Raw genomic sequence first — 25,495 nt, 5'->3', positions numbered from 1 at the left:
TCTCTCTCTCTCTCTCTCTCTCTCTCTCTCTCTCCGCGCGTGTGTTGTGAAAATAAGCAGCTGTCGTCCCGATATATGGCGTCGCCGCGTTGGTCTGCCCAAAATTGGCGTAATTCCGACCGCCCTATCGTCCGGAAACGATAGCATCTGCCGAATACGCCTGCGACCGTTAAGAGATTTTATAGGACAGATATGCCTGTATTGCAAGACACGTTGCATGATGACCATACGCGCGGGACAGGATGTAAATTTGTCTTCGCGCAAAGTCAGCCATACGTCACTGTCTCTGCCCGCCTATGAATCATTCCGCGACAATAATATCCGCAATTGTACTTTTCCCCGTGACTCGATCAAAACTCGCACGAACCGTGTAAAAAGTTGTATTGTACGTTTTATCGGCATCAACTCCGGTGACATCAAAGTATTAATCAGAATATTATTAATTTTTACTAGTTATTAGAATATCACTGCGATCAGGCATATTCTTATTTTTCTAAGAAAGTCTTTTTACGGACATTTTTTGCACATTTAAAAAAATAAGAACTTAGTTGACTTCTTTTTAAACAATACCACTGAATGACTTAAATCGGATGACTCCAGGGAAATAACGTGCTGTTTGCAACAGACATTGAGGTAACGAAGAAATGTGCAAGATCCAAAATAAAATCACCTCAATAATGAGATTGAAGTTCAAACAACGTTACAACGTTAAAGAGACGGTTACTTCACGGTTGTGGTTAAACCAGTACCGCGTGCTCATTACCGAGAGTAAATATCAATAACTTGTGAGAGCCAATTCACCAATATTACCAGTAAGTCAACTATGAGAGTAAATATCGTAAGGCAACAAGCCACGAAGAACAGAAGGCATCCTTCTTAAAAATCGATATTAGAAATAAAACTGCATATTGCGATATCAAAAGAAATGATAAATAAAACAAAGTCTGTGTAAAAATCTGTCTAAAAATAAGCTCATCAAATTTGTTCATCAAAAATGTCGAAAACCTCATCCCAAGATCCCAGATTCTCAAGAATTACTCCTTCCTGTATTTGTATATTATTCCATCGTTCCGAATACCATAATAATATCTGAAATTATTGGATTAATATAAACAAAATGGATGGAAAATCAATGAATGTAAATGGTCTTTCATTCCGCCAAGAATTAAACCACTTTTGATAATTTATCAAAGAGATCGTAGCTAAAAGATGAACGTCCTTCCTTCATAGGTACCGTGTATGGACAAGACACCGGATAAAGGCCTCAGCATTCGGCTGACACGTCCCGTAAGATTAAAGGGTGGAAATCTGGTATAAAGGATAAACCTCGTAAAAGGTAGAAATGTGGTCACTCCCTGCGCGGCGCACCGAAATGCATTTTAGCTTTAACGAATCCGCCCGCCGGAAACGACGAGTACGGTCCACTTACGGTGCTGTCTGGTCTATGTAGACACTGTCCACGTAACTGTAAAGGTGCATTTGCACTATGCGGGCTCTAACGAACGATCGAATGAGACGCTCTTGATTTAGATACGGAATTGACGATCGGCGCTTTTCGCATCAAACGCGCAAATCGCGGAGAAAGAAGCGGGGCTGCTTGTGGCTTGTGCCGTAAGCTTGCAAAATTGTAAGAGCTATAAAGCATCCGGAAAGCTCCGGGGAAATTGGGAGAAAGTTGAGCAACCTGCGAACTTTGCCTATAACCGCGATTCTGATAGCGTTCGATTGAATTTATTCCATCGTCGCTCTGCCCCTCTTGTCGAGTGATATAAACACCGAAGATTATAACTTTCGCTATAATCTATAGATATGTATATATGCTTATTCATAGGTATTGCAAAACATGTAATATTTTATGTTAATACAGACAATATCGCTATCTATAATCAACGAAATTCAAATAAATCGTAATTTTATAAATGTATTCTGTACAAATGCAGCCTAAGCACACCGTCGCTATGACGACGGACACAAAAGAAGAGCGTGGCCACCGCGACGTCTTGACTTATCGCGCGTGGCGACCGGGATCGGGCTCATATCCGGTTCCTGCTGTGTGCGTGGCTTATTCACCTGCGTCACCTTTACGAGCAGTCACGTCTCGTCTGGTTTCGCGCCCCAAGCCTTCCCAACCGTTAAATGAGTGGACAAACAATTGGCGGGTCCGCCCTAACCCGATGTTAACCCTTTTACAAATACCAGGCGATCGAACAGCAGCATATGTATACCTGCTTCGTACCTGCGAACGCGGACTGAAACAATGGGACCGGTGCGATTGGCTTTTCGCCGGTACGGCCTACGGCCTACGGCGCGCGTTGTCCATTGTTTCGCCACACGTACACACGTACACCACGTAGGCGAATACATGCGTCGAGCCTCGAAAAAGCAACGTAAAAAACATCGTGCTACTGTTCGCAATTTCTTCAAACTAGTCGCGATGCCACAGGTTGAAAACCTGTGTAAACGGATCTGTGAGACCTAACGCGAAATGCTGGCGCAAATTACATTCCGATATATATATATCGGGAAAACAAAATTATACCTTTACTTACTGTAAGAAAATTTATTTACTTTACTGCAGCGTCTTTTTTTACATATATGATTTCACGAGACAAAATTTATATCCTATCCTAACTGATCGAACAAATGGATATCAAGCATTTTACTTTTACTCACTTATTGTAGTCAGTATTTTCACTGAAAAGTCAAGTTGAAGATGAACTGACGAAAGATATGTTTACACACAATTACAAAATATGTTACACAATTAGTTTATTTCCTTAAGAGCGAGAAAGAGAGAGAGGCCTAATTTTCGAAAAATAATTAAGAAAAATTAATTTGCGCTCTGTCAACTTGGTCGGCGAACGAATCAACGAGGTATTAGCAGGGACAGTAATTTGCAGGACAATACCAGAACATTGTTAACAAATCCCGTGATCCTATCGAAGGTGACCACACGTTGCGATCCACGCAACGGCCAATTTTCATTACGATGCGGTAATACATTTCGGCTTGCCATTTAGGCTGTGTTCGAGTCTCGGCCAATTATAGTCTGCTTGTGTACAATCAACAGAAATCAATAATACCTTGTCATAATATCGACCTCCGGTTATATACATATACATACACTTTCGGTGTAGAGTTAGTCAAGATCATTGTGATACCGGGATAAACGTGACGTCGCCCCCCCCCCCCGCTGTTTCCAAATAATAAAATAAATAGGCATTATCGAATTATTAAAATACGAATATTAATTTGATTTCGGCAAAAAGAAAAGAAGTCATGCGATCCTGTCTCGCTGTTATCGTTTATTGCTATCGCGCTCTCTCGCTTCCACAATAATCGATTGACAAACATATTTGTCAATTCGCAGAACTTAATACCGGTTTCATCAATTAATGTGTTATGATATATGATATTGGTAGATGATATTTCCCGCAACGTGCCGATCAGTTAGATCGTCGCGCGATCGCTCTTAACAGTTTACTAAATTAATTTGTCTAATTAATCGTCCCGTGCGTGCACGCTCGTCGTAATTAGCAGGGTGCGCGAATTGCCGGCCGGCGGCGCGAGCAAGGGCCCTGTGGATAATTTACCGAGTCATTTCGATGGCTCGCAGTACGTTTAATATGGACCGATGCCTGATTGCGAGGGGCATATTAACGGGTTATTAGGCAGAACGCGATAGAGGCGCGGCCTAACGCGCAAATTGCTCGTTCGCGTGTGTTGCCGGTCAGTCCTCTTATAAACAGGAGAGAGGGGGGGCAGGAGAAGGCAGAAAAGAAGTAAAAAACCAATGCACACGAGGAAGAATTAATTATACACAAAGACAAACATGCGAATGAATTGACTCGTCGGAATAAAGCCCCGCTGTATTTCGCGATACCGATCGTGATCTCGGTTAATTAATAGCGCGAAGCCCGCCCGCGTTGAGCTCTCGCGCTTCGCGCACGAAATAACCGAGAATCGGATACTTCAATTAAAGATCAGGCTCTTGAATGCAACGGAACCTGAACTTCCTACAAAACGTCCCGTACACCGGGAGCTTCGATAAAATCGTGAAAGAATCAGATATTTCCATTAGCCGGCTGGTATTTTTGTTTATTTATTCCGGAGATACCGCGCTTGCTTACAGAGGAAGTACAGTTTCGAGCAAACAAACAAGTAAACTCGCAACAACTGCCCGCGCTCTCTAACTATGTTCTTCCTCCCTTCAATGGCGACACTTGGTTCTTTAGATCCTTCTATACTGTAATCGCCTTATCTCGCGCCACCGACAATATCCCTTGCGATTGCTCCGAACAGCAAGAAGAGTTAACTAACCAGGAGAGTTGGTGTAACTAGTTGTAGGGGAACACGTGACCGTTGTGCGAGCATTTGCTAGCGGGGCGCAACTCTATCGCTGAACTAATCAGTGTTTAATTTGCGGTTCTAGATCCGTAATCATATCTGATGTGTAACTTCTTGCCAGTTTGCTGAATCGGATTCGTATGTCCCGCAACGTCTGGCAACAAGTCCGGCAAGAACGACAAATTTGAAAGGGCGGAAAATTAGCTACTTGTTGAAACTTGAAACATCGAGATCCAGCAAAAAACAACTGATATCTTAACGATGTACGAATATTTTATGGACAATTTTACATTGAGCGAGGATTATTCTACAAACCTCTCGTTCTTAATTTATATCTTACCAATCTTCGAATAAATAAGTAAGATTTAAGGGTCCGAGTGACTTCGAATACCTGAAACCAAACTTCACCTATGACTATGACTCGCGGTAACGGAAACGCCGCGTAGATAGCGCGTAAGGCAGACACCATTTTTCCCCACCGATCGGGAATTAAACTCGCCGCATTCAACCTGGAAAATAAGAGCGCGCCAGTCGTTCACGTTGCCGCAGAAATTAAGCGGCGCTCGCAACACAATATCCACCGCAACTCCGCGTATTGTCGTTTATTCGCGAAACACACGCGAAAACGATCGGTCGTACCGCGTACAGGGCTTTGCAATTATCGCGTCCTTTGTCGCACGCGCCACAGCGGACAAAGGAAACGCGGAAGAAATATCGCTTCGGGCGGAGCGCACGGTAACGGAAATTATGATGCTCGCTTTCAGCGATTGGCGAATTAACAGCAGCGACGGGAGATGGGGAAAAACATCGTCCACTGGTGTTATATCCTCCCCCGAAAAAAAAAAACAAAAAACAAAAGAGAATGGCTCGCGTTTTTATTGAGCTGAGTGCTCGTAAGTTCCGAGAGGATCGCTTGTCGATATCGCTCAACGATAGCAAAAAGGACATTCCACTCGACCATTCGACGTCGACTATATATATCTCGGAAAAATAGGTATCTCCTCTGCCACACAAGCAGTGATATTTTCATTGTGCTATTTGATAAATGCTATTAATAATACCGAAACGCATATGTTTTTTGGTAGATTCGCATTTGTATTATTTTTGTTTGCTTTGCACAACAAGATTAAATCGGATTTTAGATCAAAATCTTATGTCCGTCGAGTCCTTTTCATAATTTATTTATTAATTTGTTCGTGTATTAAATCTGGTCGACAGAAGACCGTTACTTCCACCCGATCGTTGAACTTTCTCTGCTTTCATCTCTAATCCGACTCAATCTACGAGCCCATTTATCCGACCCTGCTATATATCGTGATCATAATATGATACAGCAATATTATCAGACGGATGTGTTGCACACAAGCTATATTTATGGAATCTTTGATCAATGTGTGGGGTCATTTTCTCTTTAACAGGAACACCAAGGTATTAACGACTCATTATAGCCGATAAATCGTTGTTCAAAATCTTATCAATCTTCACGGTTCGAATAGATAGACAATCTTATTGTTTACTAAATTTCAAGTAGACTTTACTTTCGATTACTTCTTGATCCACGGCTAGCTTATCAAGCTATTTGACGCCCAAAAATGTAACAGGCGTGAAAAAAATATGGTGTCGGAGGAGATTTTCGTAGAAGCATCTAATCCGAATGACAACACAAAGATTCCATCCATGGGCAGTGAAGCATCCCTTACAGGGAGCTTCATAAAAATATTAATACTTATATGGAAGTGCCTCAGGGCACTGGAGACCACCTGGAGAAGACTCCAAGAATGTATTGACAATGTTAATGAACAAGTGGAGACTCTTCGAAGACAAAATCATTTATTACTATGATATCTTGTGCGTTATCAGTTCTTTCTCACTAAAAAAGTTACTTCCATATAAGTGTTAACACCTTTTTGAAGCACCGTGTATATATATATATATATATATATATATATATATATATATATACACATATATGCGAATGCGTAAAACGATTCGCGCGAGGATACCGCGGGGATTTACCTTCCTCTGTACTCGTGTTAGCGGCGAGACGGTGCGGTGCGGCCTCGACATGATTTGTCGCACCCTGCGCGAACGAAAAAGCAGATTGACGCCTCGTCGCATTACAATTCTCTCCCTCCTCTTCCCTCCCTCCGTCGGGCTATGCTATATCCGCCGGGCATCCGCACGACAGATAAAACATCATTTATTATCAGAGCGCGTCGGCCTCGACCTCACGTCGCTCTCCGCGGCGCGGCGCGCGGCGGGAGGGTACGTCGACGATCGGGACGATCTTTCGTTCTCACAAAGGGCGCGCCGTGATGCAAGCATATCTCTCCGCCGAATATCTCTCCTCCAAGACGGTCGCGCGCGATTCAACGGGGAGAGAAAATTTGTCGCGGCGAAGGACCCCGGGGTTCTTGGATTATGCGTCCGCGCGTGACAGTGTGTGCACGAGCAATATTACACACAATCGCGAGGACAGGATAAAAAAATCAGCAGCGGATTTATGCACCCATTTACGCACCCTCGAATTCGAAACTCTAATGACGTCCGCTTGTAACAAGTCTTCGAATAATCACTCGGATTCGATTTACTCGTCACATACAAAATTAAAGCAACAGATTTTATTTAAGAAGAAGCGCATAAAGTTCGTTAAAATGTATCGCTTAAATATTCCAATATGTCGTCAAAATAAACGTTCTAAATTATCACAAGAACAATTCGAGTGAATAATGCATCGTGTTTTCGTCAAAATAAGGTTCGCGTTTTGATTTAACCGTTTTCAAATTTGTTTTCGGTTATTTCAGAGTTTTTTTCCTTCTATCTTTTTTCACGTTGTGATCGAGAAAGATAGGTGCGCTGTCTTAATCGGATGATGCCATCGTTGTACGCCTCACGGGTTTAAGCTTAAATCCACCGCTGAACGGCAGTTAATGCGATCGCTGCCGCAGAAATGAAAAGCAAAGAGACAGGAGCGAGGCATGAAACGGGAGTAGATGAAAGGACGGATAACGAGAATTAAACATCGAGAGATTCCCGTGCCAAGTGCCGTTCGCTTTTACGGTCGTCAATCGATGACTCGCGCCGCCGCTGCTCGCGCGCGAGCGAGCAACCGCGACACTCGCGGCGCGTACACGATGATCCGTATCCACGGCCTAGTGCCAATTAATCCCTTTTGTACGGCCGTTCTCTCTCATTCCTGGAACCCGTTTTTCGTGCTCGACGGTTGCTTTGTGCTCCCCTTGGGTCGCGCGCGTCGGTGTTCGTCGAGAGGAATTCGGCAAGAGATACACTTCTTTAACCCTCTGATACACTCTCAAGTTAATCACCAGTAGAAATTTTCGTGTCGCAAGCTTTTTACACATACACACAAATATCGGCTTGCTTCTGTATTCAAATTTAATTTATCAGATTAAATTATGTTTCATACGTAATTTTTGTATGAAGCCAAAATCGTGTATCGGAGGATCATTATAATCGAAACGATAATTTTGGCAATCGAGAGAAACGTAGCCAGGAATTGAGTTTGAAATTAAATCGCCAGGATTTTACGTTATTAATATACTGAAAATAATTTCATGTTAAAAAGGTTTTTTATATTTATATAATAAGCGGTATAATTTTTTAATTTATTATTGTAAGTAAATATGTATATGCGGGATATTTCGATCTCTAAAAATTATTTTTGGAGTTCTAATCTCTTTTTCGATTTATAATATATATTATAAGAATAAAAATTTTATTAATGTTTAAGTTATAAATAAAAACCTATATTCTTTATTTAATTTCAAGTGCACTTTGAACTTTCACAAAATTTTAATTCAAAAATACAAGAATATTTAATTTTAAATTAAATAATATTAAAAAATCAAATTTTTGATAAGGGAATATTAAGTCTGACAATAAATTAATCAAAGATTAATCTAGACGGCATATAATAAACTAAATAAAACAGGATGTCACAGAAATATCCGAAATATACATATAAATATGCGACATTTTATTTTATTCTTTATCTACATATTAGTAATAAATCGTAAAATTATGAAGTTAGGTAGCTAAATGCAAATATATCTTGTACTTCTTCTTTTCCTGGCTACGTCTACATTTCGATAATAAGTTCTGTAACATCCATTAGTCCTCGAACAATATGAGTAAATCGCGAAGAAGAGGTCGTACAGTTTTTTACTGTTTTAAGGAGCAACTTTCTTTCTCATGCATACAAGATAAGACATCTCATCTCATAAGAAGAATCACCAACATTTAGGTCTGCTTAGTTAATTTTGTCCCGGGATTTTTTCAAGCTCCGTTCCAAGTACAATTCAAATACGGCTTGAATAAGAGAGGAGTCCAGCTGGATCGGACTTCACAGATCTCTCTAGATTACGAATCCGCCGCTGACTCTTTGACGACCGACGGGAGCAACCTTTCTGTTCTTTTTTTTCCTCTCTCATTCTCTTAATTCAAACGACGGGGTTTCTGCACCGGGCGCGGGCTAATGACCGCGTGACTTCTCACGCCGGAGGTGAAGAAAATGAATAGTCAATTCGGCAATAAATCAGCCCACCGTCACTTGTAAGTTCTCATTTACACTCTCTTTTGTTGCGGCGTCCGCGCGTCATAAAACAGGCGTGGCATGAGATGCATATTCGTACCGCGGCGAGATCGTGGAATGTATTGTGATGCTATTTTGCATGCCGGGACAACGGTTAATTAGCGACTAACGAAGCGGAATAAAAAAAATGATAATAATCAGCACGCTAAAATTATAATTACCTACTGAGATTTCATGAGAGGTGAGAATACTGGAAATTAAAGCGAAAAATATCGAGGCGAACGATCTCTTTAGTAAATTTTTTTCAGAAAAAGGCGCGATATTCGTTTCATCTGATAAAATTTCTATCACACATATGCAAACGCGCACAATATATACAAAAAATTATAACTTAAATTATAACTGTTTGTATATATTAATTGTGTGATTACTTTATATTATTCTTTAAATTTGATTCAGTGCAAGCCTCTTTAGTATAGTTCATTTTTAAATATACAAAAACAATTTACTTTATCCTATAATATCTTTACGTCAATTCCTGTATCGCAATTTTGTACTTAATATATTTTTTTATATATTAACCATTTTAATGATAAAAAAATTTATGCCTTTTTACAGAATTTTATAATTTGCTTATAAAGAACAAAAGATCAAATAATAATTGCACAAATTTGAGACTTACTAATATTATTAACTTACATCCACACATTTACCACTTTCTGCATAATTTTATTTATAATAGCGAAAAGGGAAATGTACAGCGTAGACTATTCACCAAAACACCACTCACAAATTAGCGAAAATGTCCGCGTTAACCGTCGATCGTCAAAGAGTTAATTTGTTAATTTATACAGCTACGCAGCTGTGCCAAATTATAAATATTGGGAATCTATTTTAATAATAACCAAGGTAAATATCTTCATTATATCTTTCAAAAATGTAACGCGTAATGCAGTTATTCGTAATACACATGCACTTTGTATTATATATATGCAATAAGATCATCATTATACAACACTACTTAATGCAACCACGAGAGGAGTATCAACAAAAAGGGATATCAACGAATCATGATGAATAATTTGCTGCGTAATTTCATAAATCTCTCTCACTAATTTTATTACTTTATACCTATTTAGAAATAAATTTTCAAACTGTTTGTGCAGCGGTTCCTGTTTTCTCAAAATATTTCAATAGCTTCAACGAGCGAGTTGACATTCAACATCGAAAAACAATTCGAAGATTAATATCAAATAAAAACAGAACGCGTCAGTTTACCAGATTCAGAGAGTTATATGCAACAAGCTGTTCGTCATAACCATTTTCCTCTCTGTTGCCATTCCTTCTCCGTACTAATGATTTCGCGAACAAACATCTTTTTATATCCGAAAGCAAGCGTACGAGTCAACCCCGTATCGCGCGTTACATTTTCAAAAGATTCCGTTATTAGTGCTTAGAATCGCTAATTCGTATATACTAATCTATCAAAAGTGTACTCATCTGCTCTGCATTCTGCGACGGTGCCGTTCACTCTTGCTCGACGTTTCCGAAACTTTCCGCCGTGGAAGGTCTCCCGAAGACACGTGGAAATAATTCACGTATCGATCAAAAGCACTTTTGTCCCGTTTGCAACATTCATAGTATCATCGATCGCTCCACTCATAATGCATGTTTTATAAGGATAGTCTGTGACAGTCTTCCGAAACTTGTACATCCTTCTCATGATTCGATCGCTATAATTTGCATAACAAATCGATTGGGGGTAACAAAGGGAAATGGACGCCGAAAATCGCCAATCTCAGCAGCTTTCCGGATTTAAATTTATATTTCGTTACTGACAACCATGATTAGCACGCACTGTGGACTTGCCAAAGTATTATACCTTCCCCGCACTGTATTTGCCGTATTGTATTATGGACACATTTTGAATATTTATAACGCGTTAGCATATATATGGCACGTTAATATGAATGGATTCAGGCCATACTGCAAACTCCCGTTACGAGATAGAAAAATTCGCAAGCACTCTCTGTGTGCTTAGAAGAATTTATTCTTTTCTCCACTATCTCTCACGTCTCTAGTCTCTATCGCGCACGTGATATCTCTAGGGAGGGTGCGCCGACTCGGGGGAAAAAAATGCATACACGCAAAAGTCTACCAGCAAATCTTTCTGTAGAAAGGAAAAATGGATGTTCCTTGCACAAACATTGACTTAATATATCTTACCTTGTTTCTCAAGTTTTTTTTCCATTTGAACAATATTAATGATTCATCAAAAAAGACGTGTCGAAGATACGTAATATCAAGAATTTATACACGCAGCCTAGTTGAAGAAGATTCTTTTGCAAAAGAAACTTTTAAATAATATATATATGATACTCATACGTAACAATTTGGAAGTACCATTTCACTAAATTTCTCAGATTATATTGTATATTAAAAAATAAAAATAATAAAAATACGCTAACAAAAATATAAAATGGTACTGTGTAAATCTGTGCTCGATATTTTTCAGGTTTTTTTCTTTTAGAAAGAAGCCGAGCAGCTTATTTTGTCCGAGAAAGCGATGTTCCAGGTACGACTTTCAAGTACGGCGCTCAATAAGATGCAAACGATTATTGACGTCGAGTTTAACAGAATTTTCGAAATTGCATTCATACCACTCTCCGAGCAAGGCGAACGCGCGAGTAATTTTTAACGCTGACGCGCGCCCCGGCCGTAAATTCGACAACGCCAAGACAAACGGCGAGCGCAGGGAACGGTAGGCCGGGTTATAACTTATAACAATAACTCGGGCGAGCGTGGGCGAGCGTGGGCGCCCGCTTGCACCGACGCGCGAAATGCAACTGCGAGCGGAATTCGCGCGGACCGCGGTGGCGGTATGCTTCTGGAGTTCACCGAGCACGTGCCATCGTGCTGGTGAACGTAGATATGTGTACTTATGCGCGCGCGCAATTGCGATCGGACAGTAGAGATGGGCTCAAGCCCTTCGCAGGCAGTTTTGACGAGGCGCGCGAAACACGCCGCGTTTCTTACGGAAAAAGTCACAATTATAAAATCAATTTTAATTATATACGAATTATAGAGGCGCGGCGAGAGGATCTCGGCACAATAAGCGGTACGAAAACTGATCTAGAAAAAGTAGCTCTTGATGTCGTACCGCGATTCGACGCGAAAAATTAAAAAAGTAACGTCATTTCCTCTGCAGGAGGTAAGTAGATATTCGAAAAGTTAGATGCGATAACGACTCAAGTCGCGAAACGTCACTTTGGGGCAACGAGCTCGCGACCTCGTAAGTAATTTTAATTGACTCGATCCCATTCCTAGCGGCACTACGTGCGCGTGAGGATAATGTACACGATCTTGCGATCTCGCGCCCAACGAAATCGGAACGGAAGCGAAAGAGAGTTTTGCGGCCACGCCGCGCCGGAACGGGTGATTCGTATCGCCGGGCGATAACGAGGGCGAGTACGTTTTACAACTTTACATACATGGCTCACCCGGCGGATTATCACGGTTCGTTCGGGCGTTATAAACACTCCGAAATGTTAATAGCGATCGCGGCGGATTAATCTAATCTAAAGCGTTGTATATCACGGATTAAAAGTACGATTTTATACGCTATACAGAAACAGATAGACAGACCTCACACAAATTTTCACGTTTTCAGTATCACGTGAAATAAACGTGGCAATCAATTGAACAAATATTCGTTTAAAAGGTTATAAACATAGCTATTATCGTGTAATTTAATTCACCTTCAATCTTAATTGAAAAGAGAGGTTCTTTGTTAGTATCCGGAATCAATCTGTCCGAATGAAAATATATCAAGAAATCGTTTTCGCATTACAAAGAGATCGCAAAACAAAGATTCATCATGAACGAAACTTTAAGAATATTATAATTAAATATTAATATTTCTCGTTGTCCATTTTGCTGAAGTTTTACTCGAGAAAATTTTGGCAACGAGGATGACGATAATACCCTTCGTTAAACTTATAGTCTTCTTTACTCCGAGCGTGCTGTATTTTGTACCTCATTATTCGCGCATCAAAGTCATTTATATTCTTGAGAATTAAACAAGCCTGATGGAAATACACCCTGATTCCTTCATTACGCAACCTCAACGTTCCTCGGTAAAAGCTTTCAGGATCTGGTAATTAATCTCTGTTGTACCACGAGCGGTCGGGTCCATTTTTATCCTTATCGTCTGGAAACAGTATTTTATTCACCTTCTCTTTTTCCCACGTCGCCGCGCGCAATCATTGTTGTGTTGCTTTCCTATTTTCCTCCGTGAATATCGTAAAAAGCGCAGCGAGCCGCCGTAGGTACGGAGGGCGATTAATTTTACGAGGCGAGCGACGCGGAACAAGGAGCGAGTGCATAAAGTACGATTCAATTGCGCGTCGCCGAGGAATCGCGATCCGCGAGTCCAGGATGTATGGGATTTCCACTTCCGTAACATCCGGTATGAAGCGGCGAATGCGCAGCGAGGCGCTTACGAAACATTGTTACGTGTGTCCGCCGCGTACACTCGAGCGGCGAATAAGATCGCGTTCCTTCGAGGAATAAATCTGAGGAATAAATCCCGAATAAAAGATTTCTGTTACTTCTGCTACGGAATATAACCGACTTTCACAAGGTCTTTATATAGTATCTATATATATACAGCGTCGTTCGAACTATATACTCCGAGGTCGCGAAAAGAACACGTATGGATTTCTAATTGTCCAAATCGAAGACGTCCGATTCGTTCGTCTCGCGAAAAGCTATTGTTCCATTATAAAGGAATTTTTCAAGCGTTATAAATCACGGCTGACAAAGTCGTAATCAACCGGACGTGTACAAATGGAATAATTCTCCGCTGCGACGAGATAAGAACTTGAGCGTTTTTGTTCCAGTACCGAACGCAGTTTCTGCGTTTTTGGAACGTGGCGGGGAACACGTTGCGGCAAAATGTAGCAATACCGGAGGCGCGTGTGTGCGCGCGGTCGAATGAGATATTATTGACGAATTAATTATGGATGTGTATATACGTATACGATGGTACGGGCCGGCACGGTACATCCCTCGATGTGTGTACCGCACGAATATTAAAAACAATGATTCGTCGAGCGAGCCATACGAGCGTTATAATTCATAATTAGGACCGAGCGGTTTTTCGTCGGAAATTCAATTCTCGAATTTACGAGTGAAAATTGGATGTTTTCAAAGAGAAAAAGGGCGAAGCGATGAAAGCGACGTCAAATACTGCACGCACGATGTACGCGATATTTTTTTTATTTTTTATTCTTTCGAGGGATTGCATTCGCCTCGAGCGTTCGCGTTCGCGCTTTTGAACATTTATCTCGTTAGCACAAGAGCATAAAACCGCACTCGGATAAGACAGTCGACAGTGCGGCTCAGAAAAGCTTGAATGTTGGAAATACCGTCTCGCCCAGAAATAGGTTAAATGCGTCGGTAAAACGTTCCTTTGTGGGTCGGAAATTCGAATCTGTAAAGCTTGTAAAAGCGGCTTGGCGGGGTGATTCTGCGGAAGCGACGTCGGAATGAGAACAAAGGACCGTATACTTTCTTGCGGCGGCATAAGTGGCAATTACGGTTATCTCTCCCGCTCTCGTTCAATGCGTGCAATTCCCTTACGCGTGTACGATCAACAATGCGTAACGATCGCATGGGTTTTCGACTGAACCTTCATGACTAAAAGATCGAAGAGTTTTTTACAATTACTTCGAGAAACGCAGACAATTTACAGGCGCATGAAATACCGTTCCGTCAAGTTAAATACCGTTCCGTCAGGTTAAATACCGTTTTAAAATTATAAGGCTTTGAATGAAGTAGACATTTATTGAAACAAATACGATGAAAATTTTGAAATATGTATGTGATTATTTTCTATTTATTAAGATTTTTTTAAATCAATACTTGTAAAAGAGAATCAGAAAAATTAGAAAGAGAAATTAGAAAAGGAAATCATTTTTCTTTCGTTCCTTGGTTAACAACTTTAATTTTTTTTAAACATAAAATAAGAAGAAAAATCCGTCTTATCGATAAATTCCTTTCCGTAATAAATATCAAAACGTAATAAATTTCGTCAATAAATATCAAAAACTTTTTAGAGTTTCCTTATGGTTATTGTTAACAGTTAATAAAACCATAATACATAAACAGAAATGTAGTGAAACTCATATAGCAATCTGGCAATCTCGCAGGGTCATGAAGATCGTGTGTAGGAAGGAAAGATTTTTTTCCGTCATGCGTTATCAAGAGAGCTAACAAGGGATATGCAAATGAAACATTTTTCGCGGCAACTCGGATTCGCGGGATCGGGAGATGCGTGGCGGTATCCCGACATTGAATAATTTCGTGCACTTTTATGCAAAATATAACGCACCCCTTTACAAATCTCACGCTCGCACTCGGGGAACAATGAATCACGCGTGCGAAGCGAACAAGGAGGCCCTGCGCTACGCATACAGCTGCATCGCATGATTGTTACAAGAAGCACGTAGCGCGGCTGAAACTTGAAAATTCTTACGGAGAGGAAAACGAGAGCGCGGCAGGATTACGTCTGACGAACTGAAGAAATATCCACCCGGCGCGGCGCGAGCGAAATGAATCGCGGACGCCTGAACGCGCATACGTGACGCCATGGCGAATGCATCGCGAGATATTGCGAACTATTTGCGTCATCGAGGGTAACGTCGAAAGTAACGCCGAGGCGAGCCAGCCCTTTTCACTTGCCCCCAGGAAGAAATAGTCGAGACGGCGAGAAATTTAAACAACAGTAAATTTTAATGAGACTTTCCCGAAATCCCGAAACACGGCTAAGAACGGGAGAACGACGCGGTGGGCACATAAGCCTCCGGTTTTACCCTCCGTGACTCAGCTTCTCGCTTCGGAATACTCAAGATTTTAGCCGTCAGTTACTAAGAATAATAACTATATTAACTATTCCAAGCTACTTTTCTCTCCATGTGCTTTTCGCATTCCCGCGAAAAAAAATCTCTTAACTCAATGCACCTTAATATCGCGGCAACGAATTAATTAATTCGCTTTACTTTGTTACAAGATTCTAAAAATTTTTATTAATATCAAGTATCTTGAATTTTTGGCATTTTAATAGGCGATACGAATATTGAAATACAATCGATACCAAGGGACATAAGGGATTCATACATATTACATTTTACAATTTTACTTTCAATATCAAGGATTGCATTCTCTCTTCTAAACATTAATGTCGATATTGAATCGTAGAGTCAATCTCGTTGGTACGATTTGTGTTATATGCTTCTGCCTTCTGCGGTTTCTGCCTCGAGCGATACTTTTGATGCTCCGATAATATCGAAGCGGTCGTTAACAACACTGAATATCAATATTCCGATAGTATGGCTATACTAAGCATATCCCCAGACGCGAAGGCAGCACCTTTAATAACAATCTATTTGCTTAACGGACAGTAATATACCGAACGTCCGGTAGAACAATATCGAGCCGTGCAAATTCTAAATCTCCAGATCGATTGTCCATTCTTGGCACGAAGTGCCACTACATGTTACTTTCTCGTCGATTGGAAAGTGTCGATGTTCCCGTTACGTCAATACATCGCGGACATTCATCTCTAGGCGTGAAACCGCGCGCTAATTGCGAGGCCGCCGCCGGCTTTCTCGCGCGCGGCAGTGAACGATGAGCGGTGGACGGCATGCAGCGGTGCCGACATGTCTGCCGATGGTGGCCGCGTACACGCAATGGATTCCGCGCGAGTTTTCCGTTGCCGCGTGCCACAAAGCGCGAGAGCGCGGGCGGTCACGATTAAGCGTGCTAATTGAAGAGCGCGCGATCCGCGATTAAATTCGCCCCGGCTATTCGTGATCCGGCGTTTTAACTCGCAATATCGACGGTGCCTCTGTGGCCGTGGCCACTTGCTCCATGCCATCATAGAACGTGCAAAAGCCGCTCTCCCTCCCCCTCCCTCTCTCTCTCTCTCTCTCTCTCTCTGTGTCTCTCTGTCTTCTCTCTTCAACTATCCCGAAGGACGTCTCGTCTCGAACGGGTGCCTTGTCGGGACCCTCTCGAAGGAACAAAGCGAGGGCGCACGTGACCGTCATAAGAGAGTACCTCGCCGAGAAGTCGAACGGAGCAACATCGACTGCGATCGACACCGTCTCGAGTCGTTCCTTCTCGTGTTTATTTACGAAGACGCCTCGCGGCGCGCGGAAATTCTACAAAAATACGCATGCAAAGCCGAATTGGTATTCCACACACTCTCTCGCTCCTCTCACCCCGTGCAACGCGATCCGATCTGGTTAATCCGAAATATTCCATGAGATTATTAAATATTTAATCCGTTCGGCGTATCCGAACTACGATAATTGGAATCGTTCAACGAGAAAGGTGGGACCGATCTGTTTCGAGATCGAGACGAGAAAACAGAAGAATCTTTCTCCCTCCGCTAATTTTTTCGCGCCGAGTTTCGTGCAGTTTCAAAGTTTAATAAGCAGCGCGATTCCGGACCTCGATCTTTCTCTCCGGGATGAAATGACGCAATCTGCATCCGCACGAAGTTCCGAGTGCTAACAAACGTTGGGGACTGATTTCGGCTAACGCGGAGCTTTCCCGATGCGCTGCGGAAATCCGAGGTCAGAAGGGCAAAAGGTTGCGGCTTGCACGCTTGATACACGAAAGTTCTTCTCCCGCCGAGCGACATTACGAAACTTCGTAAAGCAGATTTAGACCCCGGTCTCGACAAAGAGACCAAAAAAAAGGGCTCTCGAATGACGAGGGAATATCAAGCTGGCGAGAGCCGGCGCGGCGCGCCGGGCTTCTGATTCTTTGAGGTTTAAGAATTAGTTTAATACAAGATTCACGAACGCGCGCGCGTTCGCCGATCCCGTTTTCGCGGTACTGTCTCTACCCGTCTTCCGCTTCCTTTTCAGACAGGAAAATCTTTGTGAAATAATTGTGAATACTCCGAGGAGAGAGAGGACTCCGGCGGGAGACTGCAAAGTTCTTAATGGATGCGATGAGATAGCATCTACGCGATCAGATTAAATTAAATTGTCGAGGTCATCGCTTCGACAGCACTCTGTATTTTTTGTGTATTACAAAGCCCTGCCAAACCGATAATCATTATATTTTTATATTATAATACGAAATTGCTATCCGCGTCGAACCCGTGTTTCCCGTAATTTGACTTAATTCGATCGCACAACCGCACGCTATCCCATTATCCTTCCTCCGTAAACGTATAAAAGTAAAAGTATTATTAGATGTAATTTTGTGTTTTGTCGAGGACCATTAACATAATCTTCGGAATTTTGCTACAAGCACAACTTCAGCGTTCGCTTGTAAATTACATAATTTACGAGCGTGCGTAAAAAATATTATAAAAATGGGCCTTTAAATTAAGTTCTTTTTTCCGTTCAACGTCAGACAACGTGAAACATATAATTGAACGAAAAAGTGCATATTATTACACTTAATGTACACTAAACATGTGTGCCTAGTAATTTAGAATAAATTGCTCTTGAATTTATTTATGTTTATTTATAAAGTTGAATTGGAAGATAATATAATATCTCAATTTTATTCGCCTAGTACTTTAAATAAAATTTGTGTAACCTTAACTACCGGTAAATTTAGAAGATATATGTATGCGTCTATCTCTTTCTCTCTTCCCTGCAACAAGCACGAGCCAACACAAAACGAACATTTGTTCCGAGGGATAAACCGCTGGGGAATTATAGTGTACAAGATCGAGGAATTAGTAGGAATTAACTTGGCATTAAATATTGTTGGAATGTGATATTACTTGTTTAATACACTAATCTCCACTTAAGTCATACTCGCTAATTTTCAACTAACAGTTTACGCGTTACATTTTGCCAGAATTTCTCTATTTCGAAAAGGCAAATGTTTTTGAGGGAGAAACAATCTGCACACGATTATATTATAAAAATCGTGTAAAACATATCTCGAATATTATTATTATTATTATATTTTACATCGTGTTGTTATAAGTTAAAAAATAAAGCGTCACGTATATCTGTTTATTCGATATTAGACACCGTCTAATAGCATAATGAATCTTGAAGAAGACATTCATTGTGCCTGATCTAAAACTTTGATAGTTCGAGTTCGCGTTATCGTTTTTGTTAATATCAGAAAGAGAACGGAGGACATAAGGGGATTCTCACGTTCGCGAAGTTGGGTAATCCAAGTCTCTCATCGTGACTTAATTTGCAGCGCGCCGGGACGGTAGTTGAATTATTATCGTTATCTCGAACAGAATATGTCTTTATGTAAAATAACCGAAAATCAACGCTCGCTATCTGTCGCGGAAGAGACGCGATAACAATACTATCGTGCCAATTATATCGAACCGTAGGTACGTGTGAAATTCGTCCAATTTACTCGAGTCTAATCATATTGTATAACCACAAAATTATCATTAAATTCATGCACTTGGGATTAATTATGATACGCGCGATAGTATCAGTACCCAATTTCTGTATAGCGGAGAAGTAGAATTAAATTCGTCGCAACAACATAACGTAAATTTTTACCACGAAATATTGACATCGATATGGTTTTATTAAAACCGTTAAAAATTCTCTGGTATTAACAAAAATGATAACGCGAACTCGAACTATCAAAATTTTAGATCAGGCATATAGTGAGCGTCTTTTTCAAAATCACGTTTCCATTAAGCTATTAGACAGTGTCTAATAAACAGATGCTTTATTTTTTAACTTATATAAGGTTATATATTTGCGCATTATATTGTAATAACAACTCATTGTTTTTAAATTCATAATTAACAAACGCGAGCAATTGATGCTTTGTTTTATTTACTGCTAAAAATGGTTGTCAAGCTCAGGATTTTAGTAGGATATTAAAGTAATGTGTCGTAAATATTTTATGCAGATAAAGAAGAGCTGCTGGATCAGATTAGCGAATTTCGCGCTTCGACATGGCTGTTTAATTTTACCGGCGTGTTCCAACAAGAATAAAATTTTCGTACGGTCACATTTCGAGCTCTAAATATGTAACTGTATGTTTCACCGGGACAACAGTTTCTGTCGTATGATTAAAAGATCTAACAAGTCGAGAGATGTGCAATTCGGAATCGCGGACACAGACTTTTATCAATAAATAATATCTTGGAACGAAAAAACAAATGACATCGTTTAGTTACAGCTTGTTCCGAAACGATATCTATATCTACGCGCACAACATTTGCTTCCTTGTATTTGCTGCAGTATTGGTCGTTCCAAGATATTGATATACCAGGTGTTCCACAACACGCATAAAATTGTAATAAGATTACATCCTTCGACGACCATGGAATCAACATTTTCGGAAAGAGAATTTATATAAAGATCGAAAAAATTTGCACCAACAGCGCGAATGGATTCTTATATCAATATAATAAATTATATAAATAAAAATTAAATGAACAAAAGTACTCTCTTTCGACTAGTAGATCAATCGAGGAAATATTTAGTAACAAAAAAAAAGAATTAAAAAATTGCAAAATGGAGTTGCATCTCTTGAACAATTATTTTCTCTCTTTCTGAGAGAACAAACTAACTCCGAATAAAGGAGCAAATTCAATACAAAGATATCACCTTGTCACCGTTTGCACACTTTTTACCGAGCACCCTGTATATTCGCGCATAAATCTCGGGATCGTTTAGTGCTTAAATATAGTCCAGCCACCCACGTACCGAGAGATCACGCGTCAGACGGACGCGTCTTCGCGTGCGCCTTCACAGACGTTCGCAATGCAACTGCGGCAGCGGAATACGCGGCGCTGCAACGTGCACCGCGTCAACGTGTACGCGCGCGTGTGTACGTATATGTGCGTATGTGTGTCTGTATATCCGCGCTGTGTATCCTGTTGACGTGTACGTATATACTTGGGCTGGGTGTGTGTGTTTTCGCGCGCGAATACCGCGTTGATGTGCGCGAGCGGAGCGGGCGTCAGAAGCGGGAAACATCGCGGACGAGACGCGCGCCGCAGATGCGTCCCCAATTTCACCGCGGAAAAACTTGACGCTGCCCCTTTACGATCGCATCCGAGGTAGGACGCGCGTCGATTCGAAATGCAGATCGCCCGAGACGCCGCCGTCGTCGTCGTCGCGCGACGCGGAAGCTCCGCCCTCCGCGCTCGCAACGGGGAAAATATTGAAAACCCAACCGGGGAGGAACTTGGAAAAAAATCCGCGGAAATCGCGACTCCCTGCACGGGAGGGCGAGGGGCGATTCCGATCCGCGCGGAAATATTTCGCGAATCACGTCGGCGAGATTTGTCGACGAAATTTTAATTACGTTTCCTCGCCACGGGGGCGGGAAAGTTTGCGTTTAATTAACATTTTTGCCCGTACGAATGTAATTAAATACGACTCGCGACGGGGTTTGAGTAACTCGATAATGTTTTCGATTCGCGCAATACGCGTATGATCGAAATATTCTTCTGCGGAGCGAGTAAAATTTAAAATTATGATATCATCAATGTTTTTAGTTCGGCTTGATTTTTTCGCAAAGTCGATGCGCGCGATGCTGCCTTTGTAGGAACGAAAATCGGAACAAAAACTTATTTCGTATACTGTCGGCCGTTTGGAAATGTATAAAAAAAAATAAAAATATATTTGGCAAATTTTGTAAATACTACTAATACTGTAAACACTTTGATGTACGGTATATAACTTTACACTTTATATATTTTTGTTTTTTAAGGCACAGACAAAGTGTAAAAGTCAGTACAAAATTAATACAAACGAAACGTAACAAAGCTAAAGTTCGAACAATTTAATTAATTTTTGCAAGCGTTTGTTCACGCGATAACAGGTTCTACACGACATAATTTACGCGTAGAACAAGGATAAAATAATGTGACAATTTTTCATAATACCGTGGGAGTGCACGAAAATTTGTTCGCGAGTGAAAATAATCACCCGGGATAACGCAATACATTATCGTCAGTGCGTTGTTATTGTTACCGGGACGGCACGAAAGGCGAGACGAAGTGCAGATGCAACCCCGTGATTTTACCCGGGGTAGCCGACAATTTTTCCATCCATTTTCGTCCGCCCCGAAATCGTGAAATACTGCGGGCTGATGGATTTCGAAGAAAACAGAGGAAATATACGGTCCAAGAGATATCCGTCGGTACGACGACGCGACGACAGAAATGTCGGCGAAACGTGGATATAATGTCGCGCGATTCCAACTGAAAGCCAATTACGAGGCGAGTGTAAAATAATTCAGACCCGGTAATTCGACCTTCCGCTCTGTAAAAGTCATTTTGTCGGAATTTCCTTCTTGAACTGCCAGCTAAATCCTCAGTGCTTTAATTGATCCAACTTTTGGCATTCTCTCTCTCTTGCTCACATTATCTTTTAATTGACATAAATCCGGGAATATGTATCGCAGCGATAAAATTATGTGGTTTTCTATGAATTAGCTTCTACATTATTTCAAAAGTAACGGACTGATATGTACGTATTTAAATAAATTCAAAATGCCCAACATATCGTGATACGATCGATCCTTTATGCAATATTGTTCATTTCTTAGATCTATGATATTAATGTTTTCTTTCCATAGCTGGCCGTAGTGGCTCCCTGCGCTGATAGAAGCACTTATATTTGTACTATGATAACATTATACGATAACAGAAAGGTATATAAAAGTTTTAATAAAAGAAAGGCTTTGTTGTCTCTCTTTCAACACAAATGTTAGATTTAATAAATTACATTCTTATAGAAGAAACGTATTTACATAAAAAATTATTAATACGACATATAAATTAATTATAAAATGATATAAATATAAAGAAATGTGATTTAAAAAAGCAAAACGTTTAAATAAAACTTAACTTTTAGCCAATAAGTTACAAATATGAGAAGAATTCCGAATTTGCAACTGCGTATTTTTATCCATCGGATGGAACAATTCATTTATTGATGTTCCGTGCACAGATAATGGCAGGAGAGAGTTGGAGTAAATGTGTATAAAATCGAATTATTAACTAGATATCGTATTATTAAAAACATTTCAAGAAGGAATTTCCGCATGCTTATATATACATACATTCTGTATAGCTCCGATTCTTTGCGCGAACGACACGTGTACAACGCAGGTAATGAATTCAAAGTAGAGTGCAACTACATATGCGACGACATACCACGACGGCACTTATAATAAACTTGCAAGTTAAGAGGCAAATTAAGAGGCCAAGAGAAGTTTCACTGTCCGTACTGCTACCAATGTTAAACCCACGTTGCGCCTGTTTCCGGATATACATATTTCTTACATATTCTTTCGTACGTTCAGGATGAATGTTTCGTGGAGTTCGTGTCTGATATCAACGCGAAAATCAGACACGAATGTATAAATTGTAAATCTGCAACCGGACACGTGAACACAATGTTTAAGCGCGAGCGCGAATTCGGGACTGGCGCGGCCGCGCTAGTCGGCGCCCGCCGTGCAACTGGCAAGTTGGCAACTGCCGCCGACGAATAATCGGCGGGACGAGCACAGGTCGAGCTGCACGCTTCTGTTGCGATCGTATTCGCGAGTCGGGACTCGGGACACGGACGTTCAACGCGTGGATGTGTGTACACCGTCGTATTTGCGGCGAAGGCGCGACACGGCGTGGCACGGCGCGGCCCGGCGCGGCGCGAGCTAATCCGCGAATGTGTTCGCATTGTAGAAAAGCAATGCATCACTCCGGATAATAAGCAAAGCGGGACCGAAGGCGAGGCTGCATTATATCGTACATATACATTTAACGCAGTGTCGCGTCGCGAAAAATCGCGTGCTGTCGAGCCGCTCGATTTTTCACAACGTGAATGACAGATTATTATATGAAGGATATTTCATGTACATTTTATCTATATGTAAAAATAATATATATTTTATCTAGATACGAATCTCATACTCTTTTTCTACTCCGTACTACTTGAATCGCACGGGTCCGTTTCGGAACTGATTTGCAGGAATGCGTTATTGTTATGCAAAGTTACTTTGTCAAAAAAATAATTATGACGTCAACATGTTTGGTACGGACCATGAAGAAATTATTTCATTTAATTAACTTTTTAATTAAAATATTATTTGATCACATCTGTGCGTGAGCAAGACGGGTGAACGGTAAACATGATTTTGATCATTATTTAAACTGGTAAACAACATGCTTGTATTTACTTAATATCTGCTTCTAATGACGTAATGTAAATTTGATGTTTCTTACAATTAAAACCTATATAAAATATTATTTTGGTCGAGGATAACAGACTGTTACGTCATCAATAAGTTAAATATTTCAAACGGCGATATGAAAATAGTGCCATACTGACGTCAAAAGGGGTATCCATTGTGGTGGCAATTGATTTTAATTATTCCACCAAAGAAGAATTATTGAAAACCCATAACATAATGTGCAGTATTAACTCGCCGTTTTAAGTTGAAATAACGGGCGTGCGAATAAATATATTTATATGTTTAAACATATACATTTAGCCTTCTCACAGGCTCGCTGAAATGAAAGTGGATAGGAACTGTAAGGCGATATTTCATATAAACGTTACGTAGGAAGAAAATAACTTTTGATCTGAGCGCCGCGCCGCACTCATACCGCGCGTGAGTACTCCAGCTCACTTTAATTCTCCCCACGTCTCTTTCGAGACGGAAATTCCGCAGAAGAAAAATGAACCCGCGTGACAGAAGCGGACAAAAAGGAAAGGGAGACGTGTAATTCCTTGTAATTTTTCTAACAATTTTACCTGAAAACACGTATCGTACATACACAAATTCATTAATTTTTTTCGTGACGCTAAAAGAGAGAGAGAGAGAGAGAGAGAGAGGGGGGAAGAAGAGAGGCGGTTAAAGACTCGCAAAACGCCGGAAATTACCCGAGTAACACCTGCAACGAACTCAAGCGGGGCTCTAATGAAAGTTTACAAAAAGAAAATGACAGGGAAGTATTCCTGCGGCGTATTTTAGTTAATTAAGAATGGCTCGGACTCTTGTCCTCTTCTTCCTTTCTCTCCTTCTTCCACTTCGTCTTCCCTTCTTTCTCACGCGCGCAATCCCATTTATATTCTTTCCGCGTTCTCTTCATTCAACCGCCAGTAATTTCGGCGCACGCTCGACGTGTGGACGCGCGTGATAATAATAACGGCGAACTAACATGAGCGATGGTGCCGGACGCGATTGATTTACGAGGAGATAATTCAACGAAAGACTCGCGAAATAAGAGGGCGGCTGGTTGGATCGAATAAGTTAAGCAAGCGTTGCGGAAGAATGAAGGATAATAACTTCTGAATAATGGCCATTCCACCCTCTATGATTTTACTCTCACTGTTTTACTCGACTTTGTTCCGCCGAATAGAATTCAAAAGCCCAGGTCTGTATAAAACGGTGGAAATAAAAAGAAACTGAATCCCGTCATATTAATTTCGAGTAACACAAATTTGAAATTGTTATTATAATAAAAAAGTAAGCGCGATTAATACGAAGAGAAACAGTGATCGCGCGCAGAAACCCTTCTAATGTACGTGATCTATTTAGATTATGAAAGGTGAG

The 25,495-nt window shown here is 40.9% G+C and overlaps 1 protein-coding gene across 3 annotated transcripts in view; it reads right to left on the bottom strand.

Moving 5' to 3' along the window:
* Nucleotides 1-20,696, bottom strand: part of LOC139770209 (uncharacterized) — a 34,635-nt gene extending 13,939 nt beyond the window's left edge. Inside the window, exons 1-3 of one of the 3 annotated variants that reach the window (XM_071701970.1) lie at nucleotides 20,533-20,696; nucleotides 10,404-10,632; nucleotides 6,364-6,431 (exon numbers count right to left, since the gene is read on the bottom strand). The gene's annotated coding sequence lies outside the window, so the exon portion shown is untranslated. Of the gene's footprint in view, nucleotides 1-6,363; nucleotides 8,099-10,403; nucleotides 10,633-20,532 lie in introns of those variants that run through there. The other 2 variants (XM_071701969.1, XM_071701971.1) reach the window with 2 other exon arrangements.
* Nucleotides 20,697-25,495: the final 4,799 nt, after the last annotated feature.

Source organism: Temnothorax nylanderi, unplaced genomic scaffold, assembly GCF_030848795.1.
Source record: "Temnothorax nylanderi isolate EJ_2023f unplaced genomic scaffold, tnyl_v1.0 TNYL_tig0028_pilon, whole genome shotgun sequence".
NCBI lineage: Eukaryota > Metazoa > Arthropoda > Insecta > Hymenoptera > Formicidae > Temnothorax > Temnothorax nylanderi.
Note: the sequence above shows the minus strand (reverse complement) of the source record. Positions and strands in the feature narration are given on the sequence as shown.